This window comes from Eptatretus burgeri, chromosome 4 (genome assembly GCF_056783735.1).
Source record: "Eptatretus burgeri isolate ZD-2024b chromosome 4, Ebu_testis_v1, whole genome shotgun sequence".
NCBI classification, from domain to species: Eukaryota; Metazoa; Chordata; class Myxini; order Myxiniformes; family Myxinidae; genus Eptatretus; species Eptatretus burgeri.
Genome location: NC_140964.1, coordinates 106476729 through 106491946, shown reverse-complemented (window position 1 = coordinate 106491946; position 15218 = coordinate 106476729). Strand labels below are relative to the sequence as shown.

Genomic DNA, 15218 nt, shown 5'->3' with positions numbered 1-15218 from the left:
TGGCTGCAGGGAAAGATCTCCCTCATAACTGTCCTGAGCCACGGATTCTTCTAACATTATCTCAGAACCCACCTGTACCAGCTCATCTTGGTCCGCCATGGTTTGTACCAATAGTTAAATAAAATTTGGATCTTGCTCTTAATTTTGGAAGGAACGGGGGGGGGGGGGGGTTGCGAAACGCACCCCTGGTCTGAATCCCGTAAATTTCTCTATGGAGGGTCCGTATCCTACACTCCTGACACCAAACAGTTGCGGACCGTGGATGCCAATACCTCAACCGCGTGGTGTAGCGTCCTCCTGTCTAGAACCAAGTTACCTAATTAACCACCAAGTTACCTAATTAACTGCCGGGGAACCACGTCCTCGGTACGCCTTGCCCGGAAGAGGATCACTCTACCGACTATGGTAGAGAACCAACTACCAACTCTATCAACTACCTTTCTATCAACGCTCAGATGCAGCCGAGCGGAACTGCCAAGGACGTACCGGCTAAAAGGAACGGATTATCGGGAATAAAGACCCGGCTAAACTTAGATCCGAACCATGCTGGACCAATGGAGGAGAAGACAAACAAGAGCTGGGAACATTTCTGCAATGATTTATTTACACAAGGCGAGGAAAAGCATGTGGCACAGGAACAAGGCTTATTGGGTGTGTTATGCAGGGGAAGATGAGAGAGATGTAGTGCGACAATTATACAGCAACTTACCAAAGCGGACACAGAGCAGACTTGACGCGAGAATAATAAAAGCAACAATTACAATAATCAAAGATTTTAATCAGGCTTACTTAGCAGACAGGCGCCAACACTCTCAGAAACACACTCGGACAAAATAAATCCAGTTGAAGGCAAAGGACTTTTGGAGCCAGGGTGGGTGGGGGGGTGGGGGGGGAGTTGAGGTCGCAGTTCTTGGTACCTGAGAGTTTCGGGGGAAGGAGTGCTCCGTGATGCAGCACCTGACAACATTCGTGCAGTTCGGTCTACAGCCGCCCGTGTGGAGTTCGAGTCCATGGAGGAGCTCGAGTGGGCCGGGACCAGTAGTCGGGCCGTCGGGGCGAGACGTGAGTAGGGCCAAGCAGCAGGAACCCCTTCGTTTCCAACCAATTCCGACTTCTCCCATACAACCACACGAACCTTCTTTGACCTTCCCATCCAACAAAACAAACCGAACTCTCAAATCCAACTAACCAACCAAGAACAAAGCACTTCCAAATCCAACTCCTTCCTTTTTTTCTCTCAAATCCAACCATGAACTCCTTTTCATCCCATACCACTCTACTCTGAGGATTGCTTCGTATTTTATAGATCACGGAGCTCGGGGGTGGCGCCATGGTGAAGCCAACATCATCGTTCATCCTGATTGGACCCGGCCTTCATGCGGTCCGCCTTCCCGGGCGGGGTCTCGCCAGAGGCCGGCAAGGCCTGCCCACACCACGTGTCTGGGTTTGGGAAGGTGGAAGCCGAGATGGAACTGCCACAGCGAACGTCAGGATTCTGACTCGGAAAACGAGTCTCTGGGTGGGCGCGCTCGTCACGCTGAGGTAAGCGAGGTGAGGGTACCATGGTTCAAATAAAACGGGGAAATAAAATAAAAGGGGAGAAAATATTTAACCTAACAAAAAGCCCATCGCAACGCACCCCTGTGTTTTCCCACTACACACAAGGAAGGAATCTATCTGCACGTATACTAATGGAATTACTGACGTGGGACACCTGCATGTTGTATGCATATGGTTCCGAGAACCGTAACAATGTGTGTGTGTGTGTGTGTGTGTGTGTGTGTGTGTGTGTGTGTGTGTGTGTGTGTGTGTGTGTGTGTGTGTGTGTGTGTGTGTGTGTGTGTGTGTGTGTGTGTGTGTAGGTAGGTAGGTATTTACAAAAGAAGAAGAAGACAGTGCAGAGCTATCCCGAATATTTTTATACAGTCTTAACTTATGTTACGACAGGAGCCATCAGGCACGCACACACAAAAAACCCGAGGAAAAGTAAAGATGGCCCAAAGACATAAAAACATTTGAGGAGAAGCGACCTCACAATACCTGGTGCAGCTGACAGACCCGCGCAGCCCATAACGCTTAGGAAAGGGGAGGAGGGAGAGATACTGAAGGTGTCGAGGGGGTGTGTTTGAGAGGTGTAAGTGTAGTGCGACGTGGGATGCGGCGAAGTGTAAGAGGAAGAATGTCAGGTGTAAGTCAGTTTGGTTCACTCTTGAGTTTTGCTTCGAAAAGAGCAGTTGGCCGGGCTTGCCCATGTTGATTGCTCTTTTGCGTCCATCGTAGACGAGAGATGATAGAAGAATGTTGCATTAGAGGAAAGATCCTATTGTGTAAGTCTGTATGTGTAAGTGTTGCTGCAGGATGCAGCCTCAATGAGTGACGTTGAAATGGAAGCAGTCTCGGCTTGCAGCAGCAATGCGTGACCCCATATTTGGTCACACTGACCCAACACTTGTCCTTGCGTCGCCTGTCTCCCCGGCGAGGTCCGATGTCTGGCGAGCTTTGGCATCTTCGGCTCGGCTCTGTTCTCAGCAATCTCTCGGCGATACTCTCAAGTTTGTCCCCATTGATATTGCTGCTGCCTGGCGATGTTTTCTGCGATACTCATGAGCCAAGTTCGTTCCTTTTATGAGCCCGGGGCGAGGGGAGGAGCCAAACATCAAATCAAAAGAAGCTCTAACGAAATTAAGCTCCCTCCTTGGTCCACAGCGGTCGGAGTCACACCCCGCCAGGCCCTGAAGGGGAAAAATGGGTCACTCGCTGTCAGGGCCATGCGTAACAGCTCTATCCTTCACATGGAACCATGGTTTTTGGAGGCGCTCTCTGGACCCGAACGTGTGTTGACCTTCACTCACATGTAGGATTTTAGGGAAATCCCTGCACTTCCCGGAGGTCCTTAAACGAGCTCCAGCGCATGTTCGTGCTTCGAGTTATGCCCCGAAATAACCCCACTTTTGTCTCCTCTGCGCCCCTCGAGCCTGTGGTGAGTGTTGGATGAGTATGTGGCAGTTGAGGCGGTTGTCGAGTAGCAGGAGCACGTCGTGGAATTTGTAATGAAGTAGGATTGTGACGTGGCATTGTGGGGAAGAGGTTGGAGTTGCTTGTGACGAGATTGTGAATCATGGTCACATTTGTAATGGATAAATGTAAGCGTGGGTTGTTGCGGGGATTTTTTAGTGGTCGTATGAAGTGGTTGTGAGCATGCTATAATTTGGAGAGCAGAATGTCTGAGGTGAAATGGTGGTTCAGAAGTGGCGCACAGTTTTGAATACTAAGTTAGCGCTCGAATGCAAATGAGGCCTCGTGGCGCGCTTGCTTGGTCACTATTGGTCTTTATTGATTTGCGTGCGTGTGTGCGTTTGTACGTGTTTCGTGTGAGAGAAAGGGGTGTTGCAAAGGAATGGAAGAACTGTAAGGGTTGAAGATTAAAGAGGTCAAAGAAGTCTAACTGAAGGAGTCCCACGCAAGGTGGGGTGAAAGAACGCAAAGATTGAAGGTAAGGAACTCTCGCTGAAGGGATCCACACAACGCATCTTTCCCCTTTACCCACCAGACATATTTTGGAAAGAACTAATTAAAACACGTACTATTGAAATAACTGCCTTGGGGATGGCTGTATGTCCTGTCCCATTGCCTTGGAGGCAAATGGTTTTACAGAACCGCAACAATATCATCCATCACATCATCCATCACATCATATCATCCATCATATCATCATTCATCACATCATATCATCCATCACATCATCATTCATCACATCATATAATCCATCACATCATCTTCCATGACATCATCATCCTTCACATCATCATCCTTCACATCATCATCCTTCACATCATCATTCATCACATCATCATCCATCACATCATCCATCCATCACATCATCATCCTTCACATCATATCATCCATCACATCATCATCCTTTTCATCATCATCCTTTTCATCATCATCCTTCACATCATCATCCTTCACATCATCATCCATCACATCATATCATCCATGACATCATCATCCTTTACATCATCATCCTTCACATCATCATCCTTCACATCATCATCCATCACATCATCATCCATCACATCATCCATCACATCATCATCCATCACATCATATCATCCATCACATCATATCATCCATCACTTAATCATTCATCACATCATATCATCCATCACATCATCATTAATCACATCATATCATCCATTACATCATCATCCATGACATCATCATCCTTCACATCATCATTCATCACATCATCATCCTTCACATCATCCTTCACATCATCATCCTTCACATCATCATCCTTCACATCACATCATATCATCCATCACATCATCATCCATCACATCATCATCCTTCACATCATCATCCTTCACATCACATCATATCATTCATCATATCATCCATCACATCATCATCCTTCACATCGTCATCTTTCACATCATCATCCATCACATCATATCATCCATGACATCATCATCCTTTACATCATCATCCTTCACATCATCATCCTTCACATCATCATCCATCACATCATCATCCATCACATCATCATCCATCACATCATCATCCATCACATCATCCATCACATCATCATCCATCACATCATATCATCCATCACATCATATCATCCATCACTTAATCATTCATCACATCATATCATCCATCACATCATCATTAATCACATCATATCATCCATTACATCATCATCCATCACATCATCATCCTTCACATCATCATTCATCACATCATCATCCTTCACATCATCCTTCACATCATCATCCTTCACATCATCATCCTTCACATCACATCATATCATCCATCACATCATCATCCATCACATCATCATCCTTCACATCATCATCCTTCACATCACATCATATCATTCATCACATCATATCATCCATCACATCATCATCCTTCACATCGTCATCTTTCACATCATCATCCATCACATCATATCATCCATGACATCATCATCCTTCACATTATCATCCATCACATCATCATTCATCACATCATATCATCCATAACATCATCATCCTTCACATCATCATCCATCACATCATCATCCATCACATTCGCTCTGCAGGGCGGACTGGAGTAATATCTCATCGTGATGAACAAACAATTAACGCACGAACTTGATCCATTGTCCGCCTGACGTGCTTTCTGTGCTGTGCACGAGTTTTTGGCGGGTTTTTTTTGTTCTGATTCTTATTTCCGCCGACGCGGTGTTTGGGCGGCATTTAAATGCTTTCACCCCATTTAAATGAGGATGACACCTCTTTCGATGTCAAAAGTAGTGGGTGTTGTATTGAATCGTTTAGCGTGTAAACAACGCCAAGACGAGGTTATTATAAAGCGAGCGAGTGGAGGGGGTGGGGGTGGGAGAGAGGCAGCTGGCACAGCTTTCAGCTCAAGGCCGGAGAGCCACGCAGGCACACCACTAATGGAGTGCGCGTGCGCAAGCGGCCGCTTCTCATTGGATAGCGGCTGCCACGTTGTGTTTGCGGCCATTAGTCGCGGCAGCGTTCCTCTGCTGTTGCGTAATCTCATCGTGGCGCTTCGCGTCGCCTTTCTTCATACAAGGGTAATGTGTGTGTTCCTTCTGTGGTTTGGCACCATTATAGTCATCCGTTTCGATCAGTATGAGAGCGTTTTGTGCACGGCAGGTATCTTAGCGGTTTAATACAGTGTGTGTGTTGTGTTTGTTTGTGGGTGTGTTTTTGTGACCGATAGTCTTACCATCGTCCCTTTAACAAGCTCTGCCACCTCGTGTGTGTGTGTGTGTGTGTGTGTGTGTGTGTGTGTGTGTGTGTGTGTGTGTGTGTGTGTGTGTGTGTGTGTGACCGATAGTCTTACCATCGTCCCTTTAACACGCTCTGCCACCTCATTTCCCTGTTTGTGTGTGTGTGTGTGTGTGTGTGTGTGTGTGTGTGTGTGTGTGTGTGTGTGTGACCGATAGTCTTACCATCGTCCCTTTAACACGCTCTGCCACCTCATTTCCCTGTTTGTGTGTGTGTGTGTGTGTGTGTGTGTGTGTGTGTGTGTGTGTGTGTGTGTGTGTGTGTGTGTGTGTGTGTGTGTGACCGATAGTCTTACCATCGTCCCTTTAACACGCTCTGCCACCTCATTTTCCTGTGTGTGTGACCGATAGTCTTACCATCGTCCCTTTAACACGCTTTGCCACCTCATTTCCCTGTTTGTGTGTGTTTGTGTGTTTTTGTGACCGATAGTCTTACCATCGTCCCTTTAACACGCTCTGCCACCTCGTGTGTGTGTGTGTGTGTGTGTGTGTGTGTGTGTGTGTGTGTGTGTGTGTGTGTGTATGTGTGACCGATAGTCTTACCATCGTCCCTTTAACACGCTCTGCCACCTCATTTTCCTGTGTGTGTGACCGATAGTCTTACCATCGTCCCTTTAACAAGCTCTGCCACCTCATTTCTCTGTTTGTTTGTGTGTGTGTGTGTGTGTGTGTGTGTGTGTGTGTGTGACCGATAGTCTTACCATCGTCCCTTTAACACGCTCTGCCACATCATTTCCCTGTTTGTGTGTGTGTTTTTTTTTGTGTGTTTGTGTTTGTGCTTGGCCACCGGTTCCGTGCTTCTTGTGTCCTGTTTCCAACGCGTGGACATTGTGGGCTCCACGGTGTGTTCCGTTGTGAGGGATCGCTTCGATGTCGAAAGCTGCGACGCTGCGACGCACGGTCACCCGCCTTGTCCGTTCCTGCGTCTTTCCGAGTCTCGGCTCCTCTCGGTTTGTCATTGACTTGTGAAATGACGAACGGTGACTGACTTTGTACGCGCGACCATGTTACCGTCGTTACCATCGTTACCATCATGAGCTCGTGTGCGGCGTCGTTACCATCGTTACCGTCATTCCCGCTATTTCATCACCTCACAAGTTCCACGAATTTTGCCTCCATCTCCACACACGTGACTCTGCCGTTGTCCGCGTCTCCATATTAAACTGTGCTGCGTCTCCCTGACAGGATAATCGTCGAGCTTCGGTTCGAATCTCCACGCCGTGGTGTTTCACAAGCGGAGGGGGGGGGGGGGGAGGGGGCGAAGCGTCCTGCCAGTTCGAAGAGGGCGGCGAGCTATCGTCGGCACACTGAGCAGATTACAAGTTTCCCCTCAACATTCCCTCCGTTTGAAACGACGGCCCTGGCCAGCCGGTTCGTGGAAGCCTTCTGCCAAAACCTTTCCCCCCTACCGATCGCCCTCGGTGGTGGTGGCGGCGAAAACCGGGGCGCGTTGCAAGTTGTCGTCGTCAGTACGAAGAGTCCGAGTGTTCGTGTGTTCTCAATGAGACGCATCGTGAGAATCCCTTTCTTGGAAGACAAGTCCGAAGAAGCTCCACAACCCGTGGATTGCAGTTCATACAGTCGAACTCGCGAGAGCTGCCATATCCGAGTCCAGCATCAAGTTATCGGTCGATTTTAGAGTCTTGTTGTCCAAAAGCCAACACGGACCTCGGGTTCGATTCCAAACAGATTGTAAACGTTCAAATAACCACTTGTCAATGAGTCCCCGAAAAAATTGATGGTTCAAATGGCCATGAGAGTTCCTTGTTCATCCAAGTTGTGAGTATTGTGTGATAAATAAATAAGCACTCTTTATAAACCATTCGAACACGTTCTTTGGTGTTTGTAATTCGTTATTGGAACTTACGGTTGAACAGCTTGTAAACCTGTTTTATGTGAGAGTTGTTGGAGTTCACTGACGCGGCTCGATTCGATGGGACGTTTGTGTGTTCACAGATGTGACGGAGCAGATGTACAACTCTCCCCTCCTGCCAGCCTCATGACCTGTGTGCCGACTGACCTGTATACCCACTCACCTGTATGCCTACTTATGTGTGCCTACTCACCTGTATTCCTACTGACGTGTGCACCAACTCGCCTGTATACCTACTGACGTGTGCGCCGACTGATCAGAGTGCTGTAGCACGTGTACCTACGGGCTTGTGTGCGGTAGTACGTGGTTTCTGCTTTCACGGGATTGCGTGTGGTAGCACGTGGTTTCAGTGCCCACGCGCTCGTGTGTGGAAGCACGTGGTTTCCGTGCCCACGGGCTCGTGTGCGGTAGTACGGGATTGTGTGTGGTAGCACGTGGTTTCAGTGCCCACGGGCTCGTGTGCGGTAGCACGTGGTTTCCGTGCCCACGGGCTCGTGTGCGGTAGCACGTGGTTTCCGTGCCCACGGGCTCGTGTGCGGTAGCACGTGGTTTCCGTGCCCACGGGCTCGTGTGCGGTAGCACGTGGTTTCCGTGCCCACGGGCTCGTGTGCGGTAGCACGTGGTTTCCGTGCCCACGGGCTCGTGTGCGGTAGCACGTGGTTTCCGTGCCCACGGGCTCGTGTGCGGTAGCACGTGGTTTCCGTGCCCACGGGCTCGTGTGCGGTAGCACGTGGTTTCCGTGCCCACGGGCTCGTGTGCGGTAGCACGTGGTTTCCGTGCCCACGGGCTCGTGTGCGGTAGCACGTGGTTTCCGTGCCCACGGGCTCGTGTGCGGTAGCACGTGGTTTCCGTGCCCACGGGCTCGTGTGCGGTAGCACGTGGTTTCCGTTACCACGGGCTCGTGTGCGCAAGCACGTGGTTTCCGTGCCCACGGGCTCGTGTGCGCTAGCACGTGGTTTCCGTGCCCACGGGCTCGTGTGCGCTAGCACGTGGTTTCCGTGCCCACGGGCTCGTGTGCGCTAGCACGTGGTTTCCGTGCCCACTGGCTCGTGTGCGCTAGCACGTGGTTTCCGTGCCCACGGGCTCGTGTGCGCTAGCACGTGGTTTCCGTCCCCACGGGCTCGTGTGCGCTAGCACGTGGTTTCCGTCCCCACGGGCTCGTGTGCGCTAGCACGTGGTTTCCGTCCCCACGGGCTCGTGTGCGCTAGCACGTGGTTTCCGTGCCCACGGGCTCGTGTGCGCCAGCACGTGGTTTCCGTGCCCACGGGCTCGTGTGCGCTAGCACGTGGTTTCCGTGCCCACGGGCTCGTGTGCGCTAGCACGTGGTTTCCGTGCCCACGGGCTCGTGTGCGCTAGCACGTGGTTTCCGTGCCCACGGGCTCGTCTGCGCTAGCACGTGGTTTCCGTGCCCACGGGCTCGTGTGCGCTAGCACGTGGTTTCCGTGCCCACGGGCTCGTGTGCGCTAGCACGTGGTTTCCGTGCCCACGGGCTCGTGTGCGCTAGCACGTGGTTTCCGTGCCCACGGGCTCGTGTGCGCTAGCACGTGGTTTCCGTGCCCACGGGCTCGTGTGCGGTAGCACGTGGTTTCCGTGCCCACGGGCTCGTGTGCGGCAGCACGTGGTTTCCGTTACCACGGGCTCGTGTGCGCAAGCACGTGGTTTCCGTGCCCACGGGCTCGTGTGCGCTAGCACGTGGTTTCCGTGCCCACGGGCTCGTGTGCGCTAGCACGTGGTTTCCGTGCCCACGGGCTCGTGTGCGCTAGCACGTGGTTTCCGTGCCCACGGGCTCGTGTGCGCTAGCACGTGGTTTCCGTGCCCACTGGCTCGTGTGCGCTAGCACGTGGTTTCCGTGCCCACGGGCTCGTGTGCGCTAGCACGTGGTTTCCGTCCCCACGGGCTCGTGTGCGCTAGCACGTGGTTTCCGTGCCCACGGGCTCGTGTGCGCTAGCACGTGGTTTCCGTGCCCACGGGCTCGTGTGCGCTAGCACGTGGTTTCCGTGCCCACGGGCTCGTGTGCGCTAGCACGTGGTTTCCGTGCCCACGGGCTCGTGTGCGCTAGCACGTGGTTTCCGTGCCCACGGGCTCGTGTGCGCTAGCACGTGGTTTCCGTGCCCACGGGCTCGTGTGCGCTAGCACGTGGTTTCCGTGCCCACGGGCTCGTGTGCGCTCGCACGTGGTTTCCGTGCCCACGGGCTCGTGTGCGCTAGCACGTGGTTTCCGTGCCCACGGGCTCGTGTGCGCTAGCACGTGGTTTCCGTGCCCACGGGCTCGTGTGCGCTAGCACGTGGTTTCCGTGCCCACGGGCTCGTGTGCGCTAGCACGTGGTTTCCGTGCCCACGGGCTCGTGTGCGCTAGCACGTGGTTTCCGTGCCCACGGGCTCGTGTGGTTTCCGTGCCCACGGGCTCGTGTGGTTTCCGTGCCCACGGGCTCGTGTGGTTTCCGTGCCCACGGGCTCGTGTGGTTTCCGTGCCCACGGGCTCGTGTGCGCTAGCACGTGGTTTCCGTGCCCACCGGCTCGTGTGCTCTAGCACGTGGTTTCCGTGCCCACGGGCTCGTGTGCGCTAGCACGTGGTTTCCGTCCCCACGGGCTCGTGTGCGCTAGCACGTGGTTTCCGTGCCCACGGGCTCGTGTGCGGTAGCACGTGGTTTCCGTGCCCACGGGCTCGTGTGCGGTAGCACGTGGTTTCCGTGCCCACGGGCTCGTGTGCGGTAGCACGTGGTTTCCGTGCCCACGGGCTCGTGTGCGGTTGCACGTGGTTTCCGTGCCCACGGGCTCGTGTGCGCTAGCACGTGGTTTCCGTGCCCACGGGCTCGTGTGCGCTAGCACGTGGTTTCCGTGCCCACGGGCTCGTGTGCGCTCGCACGTGGTTTCCGTGCCCACGGGCTCGTGTGCGCTTGCACGTGGTTTCCGTGCCCACGGGCTCGTGTGCGCTAGCACGTGGTTTCTGTGCCCACGGGCTCGTGTGCGGCAGCACGTGGTTTCTGTGCCCACGGGCTCGTGTGCGGCAGCACGTGGTTTCAGTGCCCACGGGCTCGTGTGCGGCAGCACGTGGTTTCCGTGCCCACGGGTTCGTGTGCGGCAGCACGTGGTTTCCGTGCCCACGGTCTCGTGTGCGCTAGCACGTGGTTTCCGTGCCCACGGGCTCGTGTGCGCTAGCACGTGGTTTCCGTGCCCACGGGCTCGTGTGCGCTAACACGTGGTTTCCGTGCCCACGGGCTCGTGTGCGCTAGCACGTGGTTTCCGTGCCCACGGGCTCGTGTGCGCTAGCACGTGGTTTCCGTGCCCACGGGCTCGTGTGCTCTAGCACGTGGTTTCCGTGCCCACGGGCTCGTGTGCGCTAGCACGTGGTTTCCGTGCCCACGGGCTCGTGTGCGCTAGCACGTGGTTTCCGTGCCCACGGGCTCGTGTGCGGTAGCACGTGGTTTCCGTGCCCACGGGCTCGTGTGCGGTAGCACGTGGTTTCCGTGCCCACGGGCTCGTGTGCGGTAGCACGTGGTTTCCGTGCCCACGGGCTCGTGTGCGGTAGCACGTGGTTTCCGTGCCCACGGGCTCGTGTGCGGTAGCACGTGGTTTCCGTTACCACGGGCTCGTGTGCGCAAGCACGTGGTTTCCGTGCCCACGGGCTCGTGTGCGCTAGCACGTGGTTTCCGTGCCCACGGGCTCGTGTGCGCTAGCACGTGGTTTCCGTGCCCACGGGCTCGTGTGCGCTAGCACGTGGTTTCCGTGCCCACGGGCTCGTGTGCGCTAGCACGTGGTTTCCGTGCCCACGGGCTCGTGTGCGCTAGCACGTGGTTTCCGTCCCCACGGGCTCGTGTGCGCTAGCACGTGGTTTCCGTCCCCACGGGCTCGTGTGCGCCAGCACGTGGTTTCCGTGCCCACGGGCTCGTGTGCGCCAGCACGTGGTTTCCGTGCCCACGGGCTCGTGTGCGCTAGCACGTGGTTTCCGTGCCCACGGGCTCGTGTGCGCTAGCACGTGGTTTCCGTGCCCACGGGCTCGTGTGCGCTAGCACGTGGTTTCCGTGCCCACGGGCTCGTCTGCGCTAGCACGTGGTTTCCGTGCCCACGGGCTCGTGTGCGCTAGCACGTGGTTTCCGTGCCCACGGGCTCGTGTGCGCTAGCACGTGGTTTCCGTGCCCACGGGCTCGTGTGCGCTAGCACGTGGTTTCCGTGCCCACGGGCTCGTGTGCGCTAGCACGTGGTTTCCGTGCCCACGGGCTCGTGTGCGGCAGCACGTGGTTTCCGTTACCACGGGCTCGTGTGCGCAAGCACGTGGTTTCCGTGCCCACGGGCTCGTGTGCGCTAGCACGTGGTTTCCGTGCCCACGGGCTCGTGTGCGCTAGCACGTGGTTTCCGTGCCCACGGGCTCGTGTGCGCTAGCACGTGGTTTCCGTGCCCACGGGCTCGTGTGCGCTAGCACGTGGTTTCCGTGCCCACTGGCTCGTGTGCGCTAGCACGTGGTTTCCGTGCCCACGGGCTCGTGTGCGCTAGCACGTGGTTTCCGTCCCCACGGGCTCGTGTGCGCTAGCACGTGGTTTCCGTGCCCACGGGCTCGTGTGCGCTAGCACGTGGTTTCCGTGCCCACGGGCTCGTGTGCGCTAGCACGTGGTTTCCGTGCCCACGGGCTCGTGTGCGCTAGCACGTGGTTTCCCGTGCCCACGGGCTCGTGTGCGCCAGCACGTGGTTTCCGTGCCCACGGGCTCGTGTGCGCCACCACGTGGTTTCCGTGCCCACGGGCTCGTGTGCGCTAGCACGTGGTTTCCGTGCCCACGGGCTCGTGTGCGCTCGCACGTGGTTTCCGTGCCCACGGGCTCGTGTGCGCTAGCACGTGGTTTCCGTGCCCACGGGCTCGTGTGCGCTAGCACGTGGTTTCCGTGCCCACGGGCTCGTGTGCGCTAGCACGTGGTTTCCGTGCCCACGGGCTCGTGTGCGCTAGCACGTGGTTTCCGTGCCCACGGGCTCGTGTGCGCTAGCACGTGGTTTCCGTGCCCACGGGCTCGTGTGGTTTCCGTGCCCACGGGCTCGTGTGGTTTCCGTGCCCACGGGCTCGTGTGGTTTCCGTGCCCACGGGCTCGTGTGGTTTCCGTGCCCACGGGCTCGTGTGCGCTAGCACGTGGTTTCCGTGCCCACCGGCTCGTGTGCTCTAGCACGTGGTTTCCGTGCCCACGGGCTCGTGTGCGCTAGCACGTGGTTTCCGTCCCCACGGGCTCGTGTGCGCTAGCACGTGGTTTCCGTGCCCACGGGCTCGTGTGCGGTAGCACGTGGTTTCCGTGCCCACGGGCTCGTGTGCGGTAGCACGTGGTTTCCGTGCCCACGGGCTCGTGTGCGGTAGCACGTGGTTTCCGTGCCCACGGGCTCGTGTGCGGTTGCACGTGGTTTCCGTGCCCACGGGCTCGTGTGCGCTAGCACGTGGTTTCCGTGCCCACGGGCTCGTGTGCGCTCGCACGTGGTTTCCGTGCCCACGGGCTCGTGTGCGCTTGCACGTGGTTTCCGTGCCCACGGGCTCGTGTGCGCTAGCACGTGGTTTCTGTGCCCACGGGCTCGTGTGCGGCAGCACGTGGTTTCTGTGCCCACGGGCTCGTGTGCGGCAGCACGTGGTTTCAGTGCCCACGGGCTCGTGTGCGGCAGCACGTGGTTTCCGTGCCCACGGGTTCGTGTGCGGCAGCACGTGGTTTCCGTGCCCACGGTCTCGTGTGCGCTAGCACGTGGTTTCCGTGCCCACGGGCTCGTGTGCGCTAGCACGTGGTTTCCGTGCCCACGGGCTCGTGTGCGCTAACACGTGGTTTCCGTGCCCACGGGCTCGTGTGCGCTAGCACGTGGTTTCCGTGCCCACGGGCTCGTGTGCGCTAGCACGTGGTTTCCGTGCCCACGGGCTCGTGTGCTCTAGCACGTGGTTTCCGTGCCCACGGGCTCGTGTGCGCTAGCACGTGGTTTCCGTGCCCACGGGCTCGTGTGCGCTAGCACGTGGTTTCCGTGCCCACGGGCTCGTGTGCGGTAGCACGTGGTTTCCGTGCCCACGGGCTCGTGTGCGGTAGCACGTGGTTTCCGTGCCCACGGGCTCGTGTGCGGTAGCACGTGGTTTCCGTGCCCATATTCAGGATAAAATAAAATGTAACATTGAGCATTGGCAGTTACTACAGGGTTGTGTATTAGGTTAAAGCCTAAATAAGATAGAGTTGTGCTTCATGCCTAACTTTGGAAATGATTTTGGTGCACTTCTTCAAGCTTTACTAAACTGATTTATATATTGTTAGATTCCACTTCATCATACTTCCCTACAATATCTTTATTTTTCTATGTTTGTTAGTTAAAAAAAAAAAAAAAAAAAAAAAAACCAACTCTTGGGACTGCAGAATCATTAGAAATTGATGCATTTTTTAAAAAAATTCGTTTAAAAATAGAAGGGATTGAGAACAACTCTTGAATTTTCTACCACAGTTTGCCTATGTATGTCTTTAAGTGACAAAAATTTCAAAGAGCTATGTTACTGTCAACGTGGTGAATACTTGCGGGGTAAATTTCAGTGTCATTGAGTCTGGAGCAAAGTTCACACACCTATAGCACCCACGATTTTGCTCCAAAAGGTTTCAGTTTTCTTGTGTAAATGATCCAGTCACTAGATTATGTAAATCGGGCAACAAAATTCTTCATGATGAATAAACTGACTGTTGGCAGCAATTTGAAAACTTCAATTTTTCTGACTGCATGTTACAAATCACTACTTTTGAGAGTACTTATCCTTAAAAACTATTTTAAGTAGAACATTTTTTACGTCAGATTCTAAAAGCCTGACTAATAGACACCATTTGTGTGAATTTTCAGAACTCTGTTTGTAAAACTGGAATTTATAGCCCTCCAAAAATGCTTCAGATACAAATTGCAACTCGTGACTGCCAGAATTGAAACACCCCAAGGGTGTTTGTCAGGCCATATCCCAGACACTACTTGGAATTTTGAGCTATAACTTGGCAAACCTTCCTCATATATGTTAAGGTCGCTTTGATAATTTTTTCAGGAAAATCTGAGGGGGTCACCGCAGAATTTCATTTTTTTTGGCTGATTTGACACGGAATGACCCTATTCTCCAAACCCACCTGCATTTGTGTGAGTTCAATTTTTTGCTTCTTCCTGCATGTGCAATTTTCGTCATGCCTTCCTGCATCCGTGCCTGCGTGCTTGCTCGATTCCCCATCCCTCCTGTCTTTCCTGCATGCTTGTGTGATTCTCCGTGCCTGCCTGTCTCCCTGCCTATGTGTGCGTTTGGTTCACCTCCTCTGCCTCCCTGTGCAATTTTCTGTAGATGCGTATTAAAGGGATTCTTTGTATTCTTTGTAAAAAAAAAAAAAAAAAAAATTGGGGGAGGGGCGGTGCAGGGGGTGGTCAGGGGGTTTCATGGCATGTGATTGTACATGCTGTGTGCCTACATTTTTTTGCACGCGTTGGTATTGGTAACCGTTAGCCCTTGCCACGTCGCCACTCTCAACACCCTCCCTCTCCCCTACCCTTACCCTTTTCCAATAGACATTCCTCAGGCAGTTTGCGC

The 15218-nt window shown here is 54.3% G+C and overlaps 1 protein-coding gene across 1 annotated transcript in view; it reads left to right on the top strand.

Annotated features, from left to right (window-relative positions):
- Positions 1-5435: 5435 nt before the first annotated feature.
- Positions 5436-15218, top strand: part of HDLBP (high density lipoprotein binding protein) — a 173142-nt gene continuing 163359 nt past the window's right edge. Inside the window, exon 1 of the mRNA XM_085879608.1 lies at positions 5436-5587. The gene's annotated coding sequence lies outside the window, so the exon portion shown is untranslated. The remainder of the gene's footprint in view (positions 5588-15218) is intronic.